Below are 14,965 nucleotides of genomic sequence, written 5' to 3'. Positions count from 1 at the left end.
TGTTTCTTAACCCTCCATGTTTGACCTTTCGGTGTACCACGTTTGTAAAAATGTGAATCTTTTTGAGCATTTTGATTTTGAACAACAACTTGTGGTTTCCAAAACTGTTGGGGTTTTGTCATATCAACTGAAGTTTTCCACCTTTGTGTTGTTCTGAATCTGGGTGTGTGAGAGTTCCAGGTCTGTCTTGAATCGAACCTATTCGGGTTTGATTTCCAATTTTGATTCGAAGCAAACTTGTTTGTGTTGTACCTCCAAGTTTGTTTTGAATCAAATTTTGGTGACCTTTGTCTCATAATCTCAGATTTCTGTTTCTCAGCATCAAACGTCTTGTGTTCAACATCCACAGGTTTTGGATTTGGACACTTGCGTGCAAGATGTCCTTTTTGATCACATTTGAAACATGTTATCATGGACACATCTTTGACCTGTGGCTGTTGCTTTCTCTTTTGTGCTTCAAACTCAGCATTGGATTGTCTCAATTTGAGTTCTTTTTCTTCATCCAAACTGTTTCCTTGAACAAAACTCATTTTTGCCTGAAAATTTGGCATTTCATTTTTGTTTCGATTCTTTTTCTTCTTATAACCCAACCCAGCCTTCGTGTTTTTCTTCTTGAAACCAGGTTTGTTATACGAACCTTTATGATTCTTACCGACAAACTTTGAAATCTCAGACTTCTCAATCTCAACCATTTTGAAAACTTTATCAACTTTTTCTAAAATCACATTTTGAATCGGGAATACAACATCTAAGAATAATTTGTCCGATCCAATCATGGTATAAACCAATCCCTTTGAATCATCATTCAAATTTTTCTCGGATTTTGTGTTTTTCAGATATGCATCATGAAGATTTCCTTCATCTTCATCCTGTGATTCAGATTTACCTGTATCAACCGACTCTTCTTTCAACACACTTTCAACGACTTTACCTACCACCTCTGAATCATGAGAATCATCAGATTTGGAATAGGTTATGTCAATGTTGTCTGGCAATTGGTCTACCATGTTGAAAGCTTTTTCGACCTTTTCCTCATCATAAAATGCAAACTTTTCCGGTGGTGGAACTTGATGAAACTCTGAGCCAATGCCTTTCTTGTTCTGCTCAGACTCACCATCTCCCGGTTTTATATGGAAAATTCGTTCAAGCACATATGACGACACGTGGTAACTTTTTAACTTGTTGTTATCTTGTTCTAAATCAGCAATCTGTCGCTTTAGCTTAGCAACATCTTCGATATATGAATTAACAACATCTTGTTTTATAGCATACATCCGCTTAAGCTCTTTGGTTGTTTCAGAAAGATAATTCATTCTAGATTGAGCATATTTCATTTCATCTTTTACTTTATCATACGACTCTTTCATAACATGATATGATAATTTCATTGAGTCATATTCCTTTTTCATTTCTTGAACCACATTTTCTTTTTGTGAACATTCATTTTTCATTTTCAAAACATCTTCTTTCAAAACTTCATTTTCTTTTTCTAACTTTGAACATTTTCCTGAAAGTTTTTCATCTTTTTCATTAAAAACTTTTTCTTTTTCTAACATCTCTTTGCATTTTGCTTTGAAAATGTTTTCGATTTTTGTGAATTCAAGTTCTCTTGTTCTGAATTGCTCATCTTTTTCAGTACAAGCTCTGCACGGTTCCATGCATTTCTTGCACTGTTCAATTGGTTTTAAGACTTCAGAATCAGAATGTACCTCAGTGATTGGCACTTCGATGTTTTCAGTTGCCTCTGTCTGCTTCATCTCAGCATCATTCAGCTTTTGTTCAACACTGACTTCCTCACCAGCATCACCATCTTTCTCATTCTCATTCTTTTCTTCTTTCTTCACTTCTTCTTCAATTTGCTGTTCTTCAGTAACAGCTTCTTTCACAACTTCTGCTTCAACAATTTCTGTTTCAGCAACCTTCTTCAAATTCTCCACCATTTCTTCAACATTTTTCTTCATTCTCTCTTCATCCCTTTTTCTCAAACATGACAGCATAGCATATCTGATATCTTTTTCATACTGTTTAACATATGCATCATCCTTCATCACTCTTCTGTAGTATTCAGCTCTCAATGGGACAACAAGAAGAACATCATTAAAAATTATATCTTTCTTTGGAACAACTGGTTCTCCTTCTCTGTTGTCGTAACATTCTCTCTTCTTATCCCATCTTCGATTGCTGACAGCATCTTCATACTCTTCCTGCATATCGTCCATTCTGTTATGAACCACGTTCCATTCTTTGTAAGTCTTCTCACTCAAAATCTCTTCTCGAGTTTTCTCTTTTACCTCAGCAACAACATTTTCTTCACTAATTTCAGCAATGTTTTTTTCTTTGTTTTCATCTTTAATCTCAGCAACGTACACAAATTTTCTTGGTTCTGTCATAGCTCTCCCATAAGCTGTTTTACGAACATTCTCCAAACGATCTTCTTCTGGACAAATTTGAGACCAATCATAGCCTTCATCCTCGTAAATCAACTTTCTTTCGGGAGCAATTATAGCATAAGCTCTTGATTTTTCTTTCGGTTTATCTTCAATCCACTTTGGCTCTTCTCTGCTTCGATGGTAAATCGCCTTTCGATAATAGTCATCGTTGAAAGGACGTTCATTTCCTTCAGCAACTTCAGAGTTTCTGCATTCTCTTTTGAAATGACCTTTTTGCTTGCATCTGAAGCAGGTCACTTTGGATTTGTCGAATCCAAGCTTTGTTGATGCACCTCCAAGCGATTGTTTTCCGGTAATCTCCATATACCTCTGAGCTCTGCGAATGCAACTAGCTAAACACCAACGGATGTCAATGAGTTCCATCTCTTCCGGATCAATCTGGTCGTAGTCTTCTTTGGTCAACTCAGAGTTTCCAATTTTACCAGCTACAAGACCCTCATATGACTCCAGGACAGATGCAAGAAAACTCATTTGCTGTTTCGCTGCATTGATGCTCATTGCTGGAGAATTCTTCAGTTTAAGAGCAATGTTGCACAAAATTTCTTCTGTTTCCTCAGAATTTGTCTTTGAAGATGAATGATATCCAGAATGATGACTTGTTGACGTGGTTTGTGGCTCTTTCATCTTCTCACCACTAAATGCTGTTTTTGGTGAACCAACGCCTTTATCAGAAGGTACACTGCCTTTGTAGTACAAACCCACATTCTGTTGATGTGAAGAACCAGTCATCTTGTTCTGCTTTTGTAACTCCAGATCATGACTTTCAATCTTTTCAAACAAAGAATCAAGAGAAATTTCATCATATGAAGCATCATTTTTTAAGATAAAAACAAACGTTTGCCACTGATCTGCTCGTGGTAACGCTTCAATGACTTTATCAATAAGTTCCTCTCTTGTTTTATCAATTTTAAAACGTTCAAGTTCAATTTTGAGGTGACAGAATCTCTCGATCATTTGTCTCACTGTCTCACCTTTTATATTATCAAACAGATCAAATTCTTTTTTGAGTAAAGCAATTTTATTTTTTCTAATCTGTTTTCCCCCCTCAGCTTTAACTCGTAAAGCTTCCCAAACTGACTTTGACGATCCATCATGAGTGAGCAAAGCAAATATATCATTTCTGATTGCTGACTGGATCAAAGCAACCATTCTTTGTTCTGCTGCAAACTCAGATCTTTCTTCTCTGGAAAGTTTCTTGAACGGTAGATCTTCGTTTTTGTCATCTTTTGGCCTTTCGTATCCAAACTCCAGACAAAACCAGCTTTCATGTGCATATGCTTTAGCCCAATTGATGAACCGTTCTTTCCACCAGGTATAATCTTCAATGCTTTCCAGAGCTGATGGCTTTGAGTGTGTTCCGTAGAAGTTATCATGCTTGATGTTCTCGTTGATGGCTTTTGTAATGGTTTTCGGGGTAACATTTGCAATCTCGGTCGATTCGGATGTGAACGCGTTGAAAAACGTATTGTAGAATTCCTCAACCATGATGCGAATTTCTTCAATTACCTGAATCACACAAAACAAACAAACACTTTATTAGTTCAAACACTATCAAACAACCGAAACAAACTAGTACTCGAACTCGTGAATATTCTGTGTGAGATTGACGGTTGACAAACTGAAGATACACCGTAGAAAAAAGCTTGATGCGAACTTGGATTCAAATTTTCAAACCGTACGACAAGCTATGAACTGGCAAAACCACACGAACTGAATCAGATTTGAATTTGTACAAACTGAACCTTTGAGTGATCAAACTGAGCAAGTTGAACTTAACCTGTCTTGTGATTTAATAAAACCAAACAACAACTTCACTCATTGAACCTCAAATATTAGTGGTCGACAAGGATAACATGATTGGGCCTTAAATCGGTGCACATGGGCTTTTCTTAATGAGTGACGGCAACACTTCAATATCAAATTATATCTATAATGTCGATGACTGTCATGGATTGATATTAAATGCCATCAATTATAAACTCTCTGACAAACTAATTTCTTGAACCACCATTTTATATTAAAAAAAATGATTAGTCAATCCATCCAATAAAGTCGACACATTTTGTTTTATATAAAAAAATGATCATTTTTTTTAATCTTTTATGTAGTGGCGGTACATGCAGACAACAATTCCAAGTTGATTGGGCCGTTCTTTATTAAATGGGGCGGTCACTTTGTTTGGGGCGGTTAACACAGAAGTATTTAGGCGGCAATATAGGCGGCACAACAAACAGTCAACAACAAACTTAAAAAATGATCACGTGGGCCTTTAATTCTCTGATTGGGCCAAGAGACTTAGTGGGGCGGTGATGTTTTATGGCCGGCAAGAATTGTTCTTTATCACATGGGCGGTGACACCTGATAACACCTGTAATCATCAGACACACATGGAGATGATGACATAAAGGCGGTTCACTTTGAAACCTTATAAGCGGACCAAACCATTGACCTATGAGCGAGCCACCATGTCACATAAGCGGTTCAGTAGTTTCCCTAAGAGCGATTCAACATGTGTCATACAAGCGATCCTCAACTGTATGAATAAGCGGTCCAACAGTTGTTCATATGAGCGGTCTAAACAACAAATTTGGAGCGGTCCAGAAACTTTGACAAAAAAACGGTTCAAGTCTGTTCAAATAAGCGAACCAGACCTGTAGACCTGCAACTTTGACGCGATTTCGAACGGAAAAATCTCGATTTCTCCTAAACGGTTTGGAGTTTCGATCTGAAACTTGGTAGGGTTGTAGATCGGGTATAGGCGCACAACATATCCAAAAATCAGCTGAAACGGACCATAAAAACCTGTTCGATTCGACGAAAATCAGTTAAAACCGCAAGAAATATGAAAAAGATGAAGAACTAGATGAAATTCGGATCTGAATCTGATGTAATCCTGTGCGAAATCGTGTGAAAGATCAGTGCAATCGAGCTCCTGCTCTGATACCACTTGTTAGGACCGGTTTGACTCCGAAACGATTGCGTAATCGAACGTGTGACGTGCGGAATCCGTACACGAACGCGAGCTAACACACGAGACGTAATATAAACGTGATTCTATTAACGAATCTGAAAGTGTACAGCACCTGAATCACGTACAATGAACTTTCTCTCTCTAGCTTTCTCTCTCTAGCTCTAGAAACCTCCAAGTTGTGAAAATGACAAAAGCTCCAAAAGTTCTAAACTAGAAGCCCTAGAGTTCTATTTATAGGCCAAGGATTAATGAGGAATCTCATTAATTACAATTATGCCACCTTGCCTTTTTTACTAACTATCACTAAAATATAACAATGTAACTCTCGTTTTCTTCGGTTTTCTGCTACGGACTAGATTGACGGAGGCGATAGACAGATAATGCACTAACAGATAATGCACTAACAAGCATCCCTAAAATTACAAATAATATAGTCAAAGGATCTCATAAAAAACATCAAGATTTCAAAGCATTCAATTAATCAAAGTGATAAAAATCATTGATTTAAGCAACTAATCACAAGACAAAAAATTCCAAAATTTTTAATTTTAGTTTAAAGTAGTATTACTCCTTTTTCTTTGTTCGTGTTCATCACAATCAACTCAAAATTTTTTCTTGATTAATATTATCAATGGAATAATGATATTAGTAAGAAATTATTCAATCCACTGCATAACAATTAAGAGATAATAATTAATAAAACAGTAAATAAAACCTAAAATCAGCTAAAAGATATAAAAAATTTACAGATTCTAACAATAGATTAAAGCTTCAAACATCAGTCACACGACAAATAATAAAAAGACTAAAAACAAATTAAAAAAACCTTAAAAAGCTTATAAAATACCATTACACAAAACAAAACTAAAAAACCAATCTTCAGATCTAAAAAACTTCACATCAAACAATAACCTAAAAGATTATGTAACACATAGATCTAGACGATTACAACCAAATTAACCCTAATCAATAACCAAAAACGATAAGATTCGCAATCAAAGAGCTAATGATGTGCGTCAGTGCGTGTTGTTAGCAACTTTCTTTCACAGGTAAAGTTGAAGACTATTTTTATTATAGTCTTTAATTAGTATATAAATGATATAGGATGATTAGGATCACTTACTGGTTATTAGAAATCATTTTTTAATTACATTTCTTATTGAGATAGCTTGGTTTTGTGATGTGCGTGAAGTGTGTTATATTTTAGATATATATTTAAGCCCCTTTTTACACTTTTAACCAAGTTTTAAATTTATAAAACACGATATTTACTAACACTAAACACACATATGGGCAAGTGCACCCATCGTGGACGTAGTATAGTGTTGGTAAGATACCGAGGTCGTCCAAGGACACAAGAGCTTTTAATACCGGTTTATCCTCAACGTCTAACCAAATCAAAAAGTGAGAAAAATATTTTAAACTAAGAAAAATAAAAACTAACTAAATGCTGAAAAATAAAATAAAATAAAAACAGATAGACAAGATGAATCACTTGGATCTGACACGTGTATTAGTATAACCTTTGATTATTTTTGCACTTTTGCACTTGTTTAAGAGATTATCTTAGTTATTGTAGTAGGCCCCTCTTTTGAAGGCGACGTTACCCTCAACCCAGTAGTTTGAGTCAGCAAGGATACAATCCTAAAGGGTCGGATTATTGGAAGATAATGAATTAAGTTATTAATGCAAATTGTGGTAGGCCCCGCTTTCGGCGGTGACGTTACCCTCGGCTAAGTAGTCTGAGTCAGCAGGGATACAGTCCTAAATAACCGGGTTATAGTATTAATAGTAGTTAACTTATGAGGGGGTCAAAGAGTTTGGATCCCCGCCATCCAATACCTATGGGCATTGAAGGAGATCCTACTAAATTTGACCCAGGTCCCAAGCAGGACCTCTAAACGCTGAACAAGGGCAAGACCCTTACCAAACCATTCCCTTAACCCCCGACCAAGTAGCCAACATACCTCCATATAGACCGTGGAGATATGAATGGTGAAAATCTTTTATTTTATATAGACAGTAAAATAACGCCAAGACACCACGGACAAACGATAAGGAAAGATCACCTTCAACATAAGTAACTAGTTATTAAAGTCATTAATACAAAACCAAATAAAAAGTGCAAAAGATTAAAAATAAAAAGTATTATACTAAACACTTGTCGTCACCAAGTGATGTAAGAGACTTAGGCAAACATGGCCTTGATTGTCAAGAACTCTTACGATCAATCTTGGATCCCGAGACGACTCACACACTCTACGATGGACAATGGATGATGGTGGTGGATGATGGTGTTATGGTGGTGGTGGGTGGTGGATGAAGTGTGAGAGAGGTGGTGTGCCAAGGGATGAGATGGAATGAAGCCAAGCACCCCTATTTATAGGCTGAACAGAAGGCTGGGCACGGCCCTGTGTCCGCTGGACACGCCCCCGTGCCCGTCTGACATTCTCTCTCTTCATTAATTGTAATTCGCAATTACAATTAATGCGCCTGCTGTACTTTCACCACGCCCCCGTGCCCGCTGGACACGGCCCCGTGGTGGGCAATGGAAGCTTCTACTGGTTTGTCTTTTCTGCTGCTTCCTGGGCACGCCCCCGTGTTCGCTGGACACGGGGCGTGTTCAGACTCTGTTTTCTCTTCTTTGCCTTGGGAGGTGCCGTTGAGGGTCCGGGCAGTCTACTTTTGTTCCTTTTCTTGTATTTGTGCTAGAATTAGTTGTCTTTTTTGCTTCTTTTGTGATTTTGAGCTCATTTCATCCTGAAAATACAAAAGGAAGACAAAAACACTCTTTTTCCAACATTAGTACTTAAAAAGGATTAGTTTTATGCCTTAATTGATGTGATTTATATGTTGCATTTTACACACATCAAATACCCCCACACTTGAACTTTTGCTTGTCCTCAAGCAAAACTCTTTAAATGTGGCTTACACTCCCAAATGGAATAGGTAGAAGAGAAAGTTTTTAGCTTGTCCTAGAGTGTCGGGAATCCAAGGTCTTTGTAAGTTTTATTTTTATTTATTTACAATCCTATTCGTTATGATTTATTTTGAACGTTTCATAAGATAAATTACTTATTTGAGCATAACATGCCTTATTAAAATTCCATTTATATACAAGTTCACATACCTCACGGGGGATCACTCAACACTCGGCCGAAGGTGTATATTTTTAGTGAATCACTCGAGAGCGGTATGGAACTTACGCCTTCCATAGGCTTGCCAAGCAATCAATCCTCCTCCTTTTTAACTTTTTACCTTTGTAAATATCAAGAGGACTTTTGGGGTGAAGGGTTAGGCTTGGGTTAAAGGTGGGTGGTTGGGTTAGTGGTTAGTAAAAAGGGCGAAAAATCGTAAAAAGCGTCGGTTTTTGTAAAATACCTTGTCTTTGGCGACTTTTTATTTTGAAGTATTTCTCCAAACAAGCTTTTATATAGCTTTTGTTTGTTTTTGACTTCATCATTTTTTTTTCTTTGATCACATAAAAAGGCGAGTTTACGAGGAAAACCGAGCTTGTTACTAAAATAAAGGGTGAAAAATAAAAATGGTTTTTGGTGGGTAAAAAGGGTTTTGGGTTAATGAAATGAAAGGTTTAGGCTCAAAGGGGCTATCTAGGGGGATTTTGGGTAGGTGATAAAAAAAATGAAAAATAATGGTTTTGAAAGAAAAAAAATGGTTAGTCCTAATGCCTCCATCATTTACTTACTTGGGTTTAAGTTGGTAAGGTCTGGGAATGTATTGTTGTGGCAAGTTCTAGAGTTGTAAGAACCAAGCGGCTATTCACACAAGAAACGAAAAATGAGCATTTAGTCTAAATATGTATATTTTTATGCTCAATAAAGGCTCAAAACTCACTTTTGTGGGAATGGGTTTTTAATGTGATCAAGTATATATAATCGAATTTTTAACTAGACTTGTTATGCCGTTTCATAATTTTCTTATGTTGGTTCTTTGTTATCACGACGCTATCGGTTGTAAATTTGTAAAAATATAACCTTTTTAGAACTTGTTATTCCCAACTTAAACTAAGACAAGTAAAAAAAATGAAAAAGTTTTTGAAAAAATTTGGGGTGTTTAGCGGTTCCAATAGAGTTTTGTGTAAGGCTTGTATTTAGGATTTGCAAAATTCAAGGTTTTAGCATCCCCCCCACACTTAGATTACACATTGTCCTCAATGTGTCCAAAAATAAGGTTTTTGGTCGATTAGAATGTGTAAAAGTAAGTTAAAAAGCAAAGATTTATGTTACTGGCATCCTGGACACGGCCCCGTGGTGACCGGGCACGGCCCCGTGGTCAAGTGCCAGTAACAAAAATTAGAGAATTGAAACAGAAGCCTGGACACGGGGGCGTGTCCGCTGAACACGGCCCGTGTCCAGTTACCTGAACTGGGTGTTCTCCTGCAGGTGGCTCAGCACGGGGGCGTGTTGGTTGGGCACGGCCCGTGTTGAGCCTTCTGTGATGGAGATTAGTGTCGGGTTGCTCTGTTCTTTGTGCATGGGTCCATTTTTCTCGTTCCCTTTTTCATCCATTACCACCATGAGTGTGTTTTATTCTCACAACAACCATCAATCTTAAAAACCTTCATAACATTGCGAACATAGAGAGACATTACATAAAGTTAAAGATGAAAGTACATAAATATTAAACTATGGAGTTCTAGCCCTATGTTTAATTTAGCAAAATTTCCAAGAAGCTACTAATCTTGGTTAGATAAGGCTTTTTAAAACTCCTTCTTCCGGGTGTGGTTCTCCTCATATGTCGGCGAGCCACTCTTCTACCTCCCTTGGAAGGAGAAAAGAGGGCTCATTTGCATTAGTTTGAGGAGTTGCAACTTCCGCTGGAATTTCTTGTGGGTTTTCCATGGGAGGTTCTGCGGGAAAGTCTTCCCACCCGGTAGGGTTGTTAACCCCGAGTGCCAAGTTCCAGTCTTGTTGTGGAAGGACTGGTTCCATAGGAGGTGCTACCAGAATGTTTAACCTTTGGTGCAAAAGGTTAATCTCTTGGAAGCTGCTTTCAAGTCCCATCGTAAGATCGTTAATACGGTCAATGAGGACCTCCTCTACTGACGTCATTTCGTCGAGAGCTTCCCTCAGTGCTATCACATAGTGCACAAGTGTAGCTTCAACGGAGGGCCTTCTTCCACTTCGGCTGTTTGAGGAATGAACGGATGATGTTTCACTGTTCTCACTCGCCATTCTACGAAAAATAAACCAAAAGCAGTTTATATGACGAAACAGTTTCTGGATACGGCCCCGTGCTCACTGAGCACGGCCCCGTGTTCATCTTTCTGCAGAATTTTGGAGCAAGGAATCTTGGGTTTTTTAAGTTATTTCCTGAATTTATGTAGACTTTTTGGCAATAAATAACTTTAAACAATGTTACACAACATGTTTTTACCAAGATTCCATGATCAAAACTCATTGTTTCCTACCACAAAGGTTGAAGAATTCAAACTTTTCATGGTAGTTCTTGAAGAAAGATGAAAAAGAAGGAAATGTCTAGAAGAGGAAAGGACAAGATGGGTTGTTGGAAACTTCTTTTAGACTTACCTAGGATTGTTTGAGAGAAGATTCCTTCAAATCTCTGTCCCAAGTTGGTCCAAATGTGCAGGATTTTTGGCTGCATTTATAGAAAACAACAGCCTTCTGGACACGGCCCCGTGTCCGCTGGACACGGCCCCGTGTGCAGATGAAATTCTGACACAGTTTGTCCGTATTCTGACGTTCTGATCAGAAGGGAATCTTTTGGTGGACACAGGGGCGTGTTGGCCGGGCACGGCCCCGTGTCGGAAAGCTGTTTTATGAAGTTTTGTCTCTTACTAAGGAGTTAATTTATATCGGGTGGCTCTTGATTTGTTGGAACAACCCCAAAGTGCCTAAGATACCTTAATTGTCCTATACTAAGGCGAGAACGCAAGAGGTTATCGGTGAGGGTAATTCCTATTTTCATTCTAGGTGGACAAGTCCAACCCTTTTCCGGGCTCTCGTTAAAGAAGGTGTATGCCGAATCGCTCAGGTCTATGTATGCACCGAACGAAGTAGATGGGGAGTCCTTCACGGCACAATCGACACAGGGACGACTATCGTCCACGTCTTTTCTAGGTATGAAGGTATTTTCGGGAGCAACGAGGTTGTCGGAATGTGGTTCCAACATTTCCTCATGGTCATCATCTTGGGATGGATCTATAAAATCCTTCCTAAGTTCTTTTGACCAATTGAGAATTAGTTCTTCTAGTTGAAATAACTCGTCAAGGAGCATTTCGCCTAGAATATCTGGCTGGGCGCATTCGAGGGAGAGATAGTGCTTATTTTTACTTTCGCCCCTCTTAAGGTTACAAGGAATCGGTGGGTCTATATAGTGGGGCCTATAATTGAGAAAATAACATTTTAATTCCTCATGTTCGCCTCCACATAATCGACACCACAAACCATAAGAGTGCCGAAAGTAAAAAGAATTACTATCACTCATGTTTGTGTCAGAAATTACCAACCGCCGGGATCTAACGGTTCTGTTTTCAGTAACTGAATCTTGGGCACGGGGGCGTGTTGAGTGGACACGGCCCCGTGTTCAGCTTACTGTCTGACTTAAAACAGGATTGCTAGTTCCAATGATTGAGCACGGGGGCGTGTTCAGCAGGCACGGCCCCGTGTTGAGCTCTGCAGAAGCTGAAAATCTAAGAAAAAATCCTAAAAAATTAAAGAAAAATAAAAATATGATTAGGCCGTTGATTCCTAACTTTCTTAAAATCCTTGTGTCCCCGGCAACGGCGCCAAAAACTTGATGTGCGTGAAGTGTGTTATATTTTAGATATATATTTAAGCCCCTTTTTACACTTTTAACCAAGTTTTAAATTTATAAAACACGATATTTACTAACACTAAACACACATATGGGCAAGTGCACCCATCGTGGACGTAGTATAGTGTTGGTAAGATACCGAGGTCGTCCAAGGACACAAGAGCTTTTAATACCGGTTTATCCTCAACGTCTAACCAAATCAAAAAGTGAGAAAAATATTTTAAACTAAGAAAAATAAAAACTAACTAAATGCTGAAAAATAAAATAAAATAAAAACAGATAGACAAGATGAATCACTTGGATCCGACACGTGTATTAGTATAACCTTTGATTATTTTTGCACTTTTGCACTTGTTTAAGAGATTATCTTAGTTATTGTAGTAGGCCCCTCTTTTGAAGGCGATGTTACCCTCAACCCCGTAGTTTGAGTCAGCAAGGATACAATCCTAAAGGGTCGGATTATTGGAAGATAATGAATTAAGTTATTAATGCAAATTGTGGTAGGCCCCGCTTTCGGCGGTGACGTTACCCTCGGCTAAGTAGTCTGAGTCAGCAGGGATACAGTCCTAAATAACCGGGTTATAGTATTAATAGTAGTTAACTTATGAGGGGGTCAAAGAGTTTGGATCCCCGCCATCCAATACCTATGGGCATTGAAGGAGATCCTACTAAATTTGACCCAAGTCCCAAGCAGGACCTCTAAACGCTGAACAAGGGCAAGACCCTTACCAAACCGTTCCCTTAACCCCCGACCAGGTAGCCAACATACCTCCATATAGACCGTGGAGATATGAATGGTGAAAATCTTTTATTTTATATAGACAGTAAAATAACGCCAAGACACCACGGACAAACGATAAGGAAAGATCACCTTCAACATAAGTAACTAGTTATTAAAGTCATTAATACAAAACCAAATAAAAAGTGCAAAAGATTAAAAATAAAAAGTATTATACTAAACACTTGTCTTCACCAAGTGATGTAAGAGACTTAGGCAAACATGGCCTTGATTGTCAAGAACTCTTACGATCAATCTTGGATCCCGAGACGACTCACACACTCTACGATGGACAATGGATGATGGTAGTGGATGATGGTGTTATGGTGGTGGTGGGTGGTGGATGAAGTGTAAGAGAGGTGGTGTGCCAAGGGATGAGATGGAATGAAGCCAAGCACCCCTATTTATAGGCTGAACAGAAGGCTGGGCACGGCCCCGTGTCCGCTGGACACGCCCCCGTGCCCGTCTGACATTCTCTCTCTTCATTAATTGTAATTCGCAATTACAATTAATGCGCATGCTGTACTTTCACCACGCCCCCGTGCCCGCTGGACACGGCCCCGTGGTGGGCAATGGAAGCTTCTACTGGTTTGTCTTTTCTGCTGCTTCCTGGGCACGCCCCCGTGTTCGCTGGACACGGGGCGTGTTCAGACTCTGTTTTCTCTTCTTTGCCTTGGGAGGTGGCGTTGAGGGTCCGGGCAGTCTACTTTTGTTCCTTTTCTTGTATTTGTGCTAGAATTAGTTGTCTTTTTGCTTCTTTTGTGATTTTGAGCTCATTTCATCCTGAAAATACAAAAGGAAGACAAAAACACTCTTTTTCCAACATTAGTACTTAAAAAGGGTTAGTTTTATGCCTTAATTGATGTGATTTATATGTTGCATTTTACACACATCATTTTGTAATTACAATCCAAACATATCCTAGGACCATATGTGTTAAAAATACGTGCAATCTGAACCTGCAATAAAGCCATAGTTGTCACGTTTCATGCTGCCACAATGGTGCAATAACTTGTTTGCAATGTTCATACTGACATAAGGGATAACATAAACAGTAAGCAATAAAAGTGAATCTTTATAAGCCTTAGATTGTGAGTTCTGGAAAACGGTAGAAACAAAGAGATCAAAAAGGGTAGCAACTTGCGAATGAAAGAGAGAGGGTTTGGGAAGTAGCCAATGAAGATGGAGCCTGTATTCTTATCTTGAAAATAGAAGAATAACTGAGTAAAGTAAAAGAATACAAAAAGCTGAAGGAGCCCTATGCAGAATAGAGTAAACCCAAAATCGAAATACCTGTTAGTTCATCAAAGCACTTATTCTATAATCCAAATAAAAAACCGGTAAAATAAGTTTGAAATATACCTTCACATTATGTTTTATATCCAAGTCAAAACACAAAATAATACATTGTAAGAAATTATAAAGCAAGAGAATTCAAGTAATAAAAAGATAGAATTTTGATGTTAATTACCTTAGCGCCATCCCTTGTAAGCCGAAGAGAAGAATTAATTAACAAAGAAACCTTCTTAGAGCACTCCATCAATTCTGTCACATTAAAGATAAATTAAGTTAATTGAAAAAAGGAATGAACTAAACGGGTGAAACAAATTAATGGTTTACTTCCAAATTTAAACGAAAATAATGATTGACTTCGAAATTTAAAATCAAACACAATAATGGCAAACTTTCAAATTTAAATTTAAAATAATAATTGACTTCGAAATTGAAAATTTAAAATCAAACACAATAATGGTTTACTTCAAAATTTAAATTTAAAATAATGATTGACTTCAAAATTTAAAATTTAAAATCTGAAAATCAAATCACTAATATCAAATCGCGTAAATCAAGCAAACTTATTAGGAAAGTCTAACATTGCCAAGCAAAACCAACCGACATGGTACCAATTTCCAGCCATAGCAAGCATATCTCTGTCCAACATAGTTGCAGCCAAAAACTCCGGACCAT

The sequence above is a fragment of the Helianthus annuus genome, chromosome 6 (genome assembly GCF_002127325.2).
Source record: "Helianthus annuus cultivar XRQ/B chromosome 6, HanXRQr2.0-SUNRISE, whole genome shotgun sequence".
Classification (NCBI taxonomy): Eukaryota; Viridiplantae; Streptophyta; class Magnoliopsida; order Asterales; family Asteraceae; genus Helianthus; species Helianthus annuus.
Note: the sequence above shows the minus strand (reverse complement) of the source record.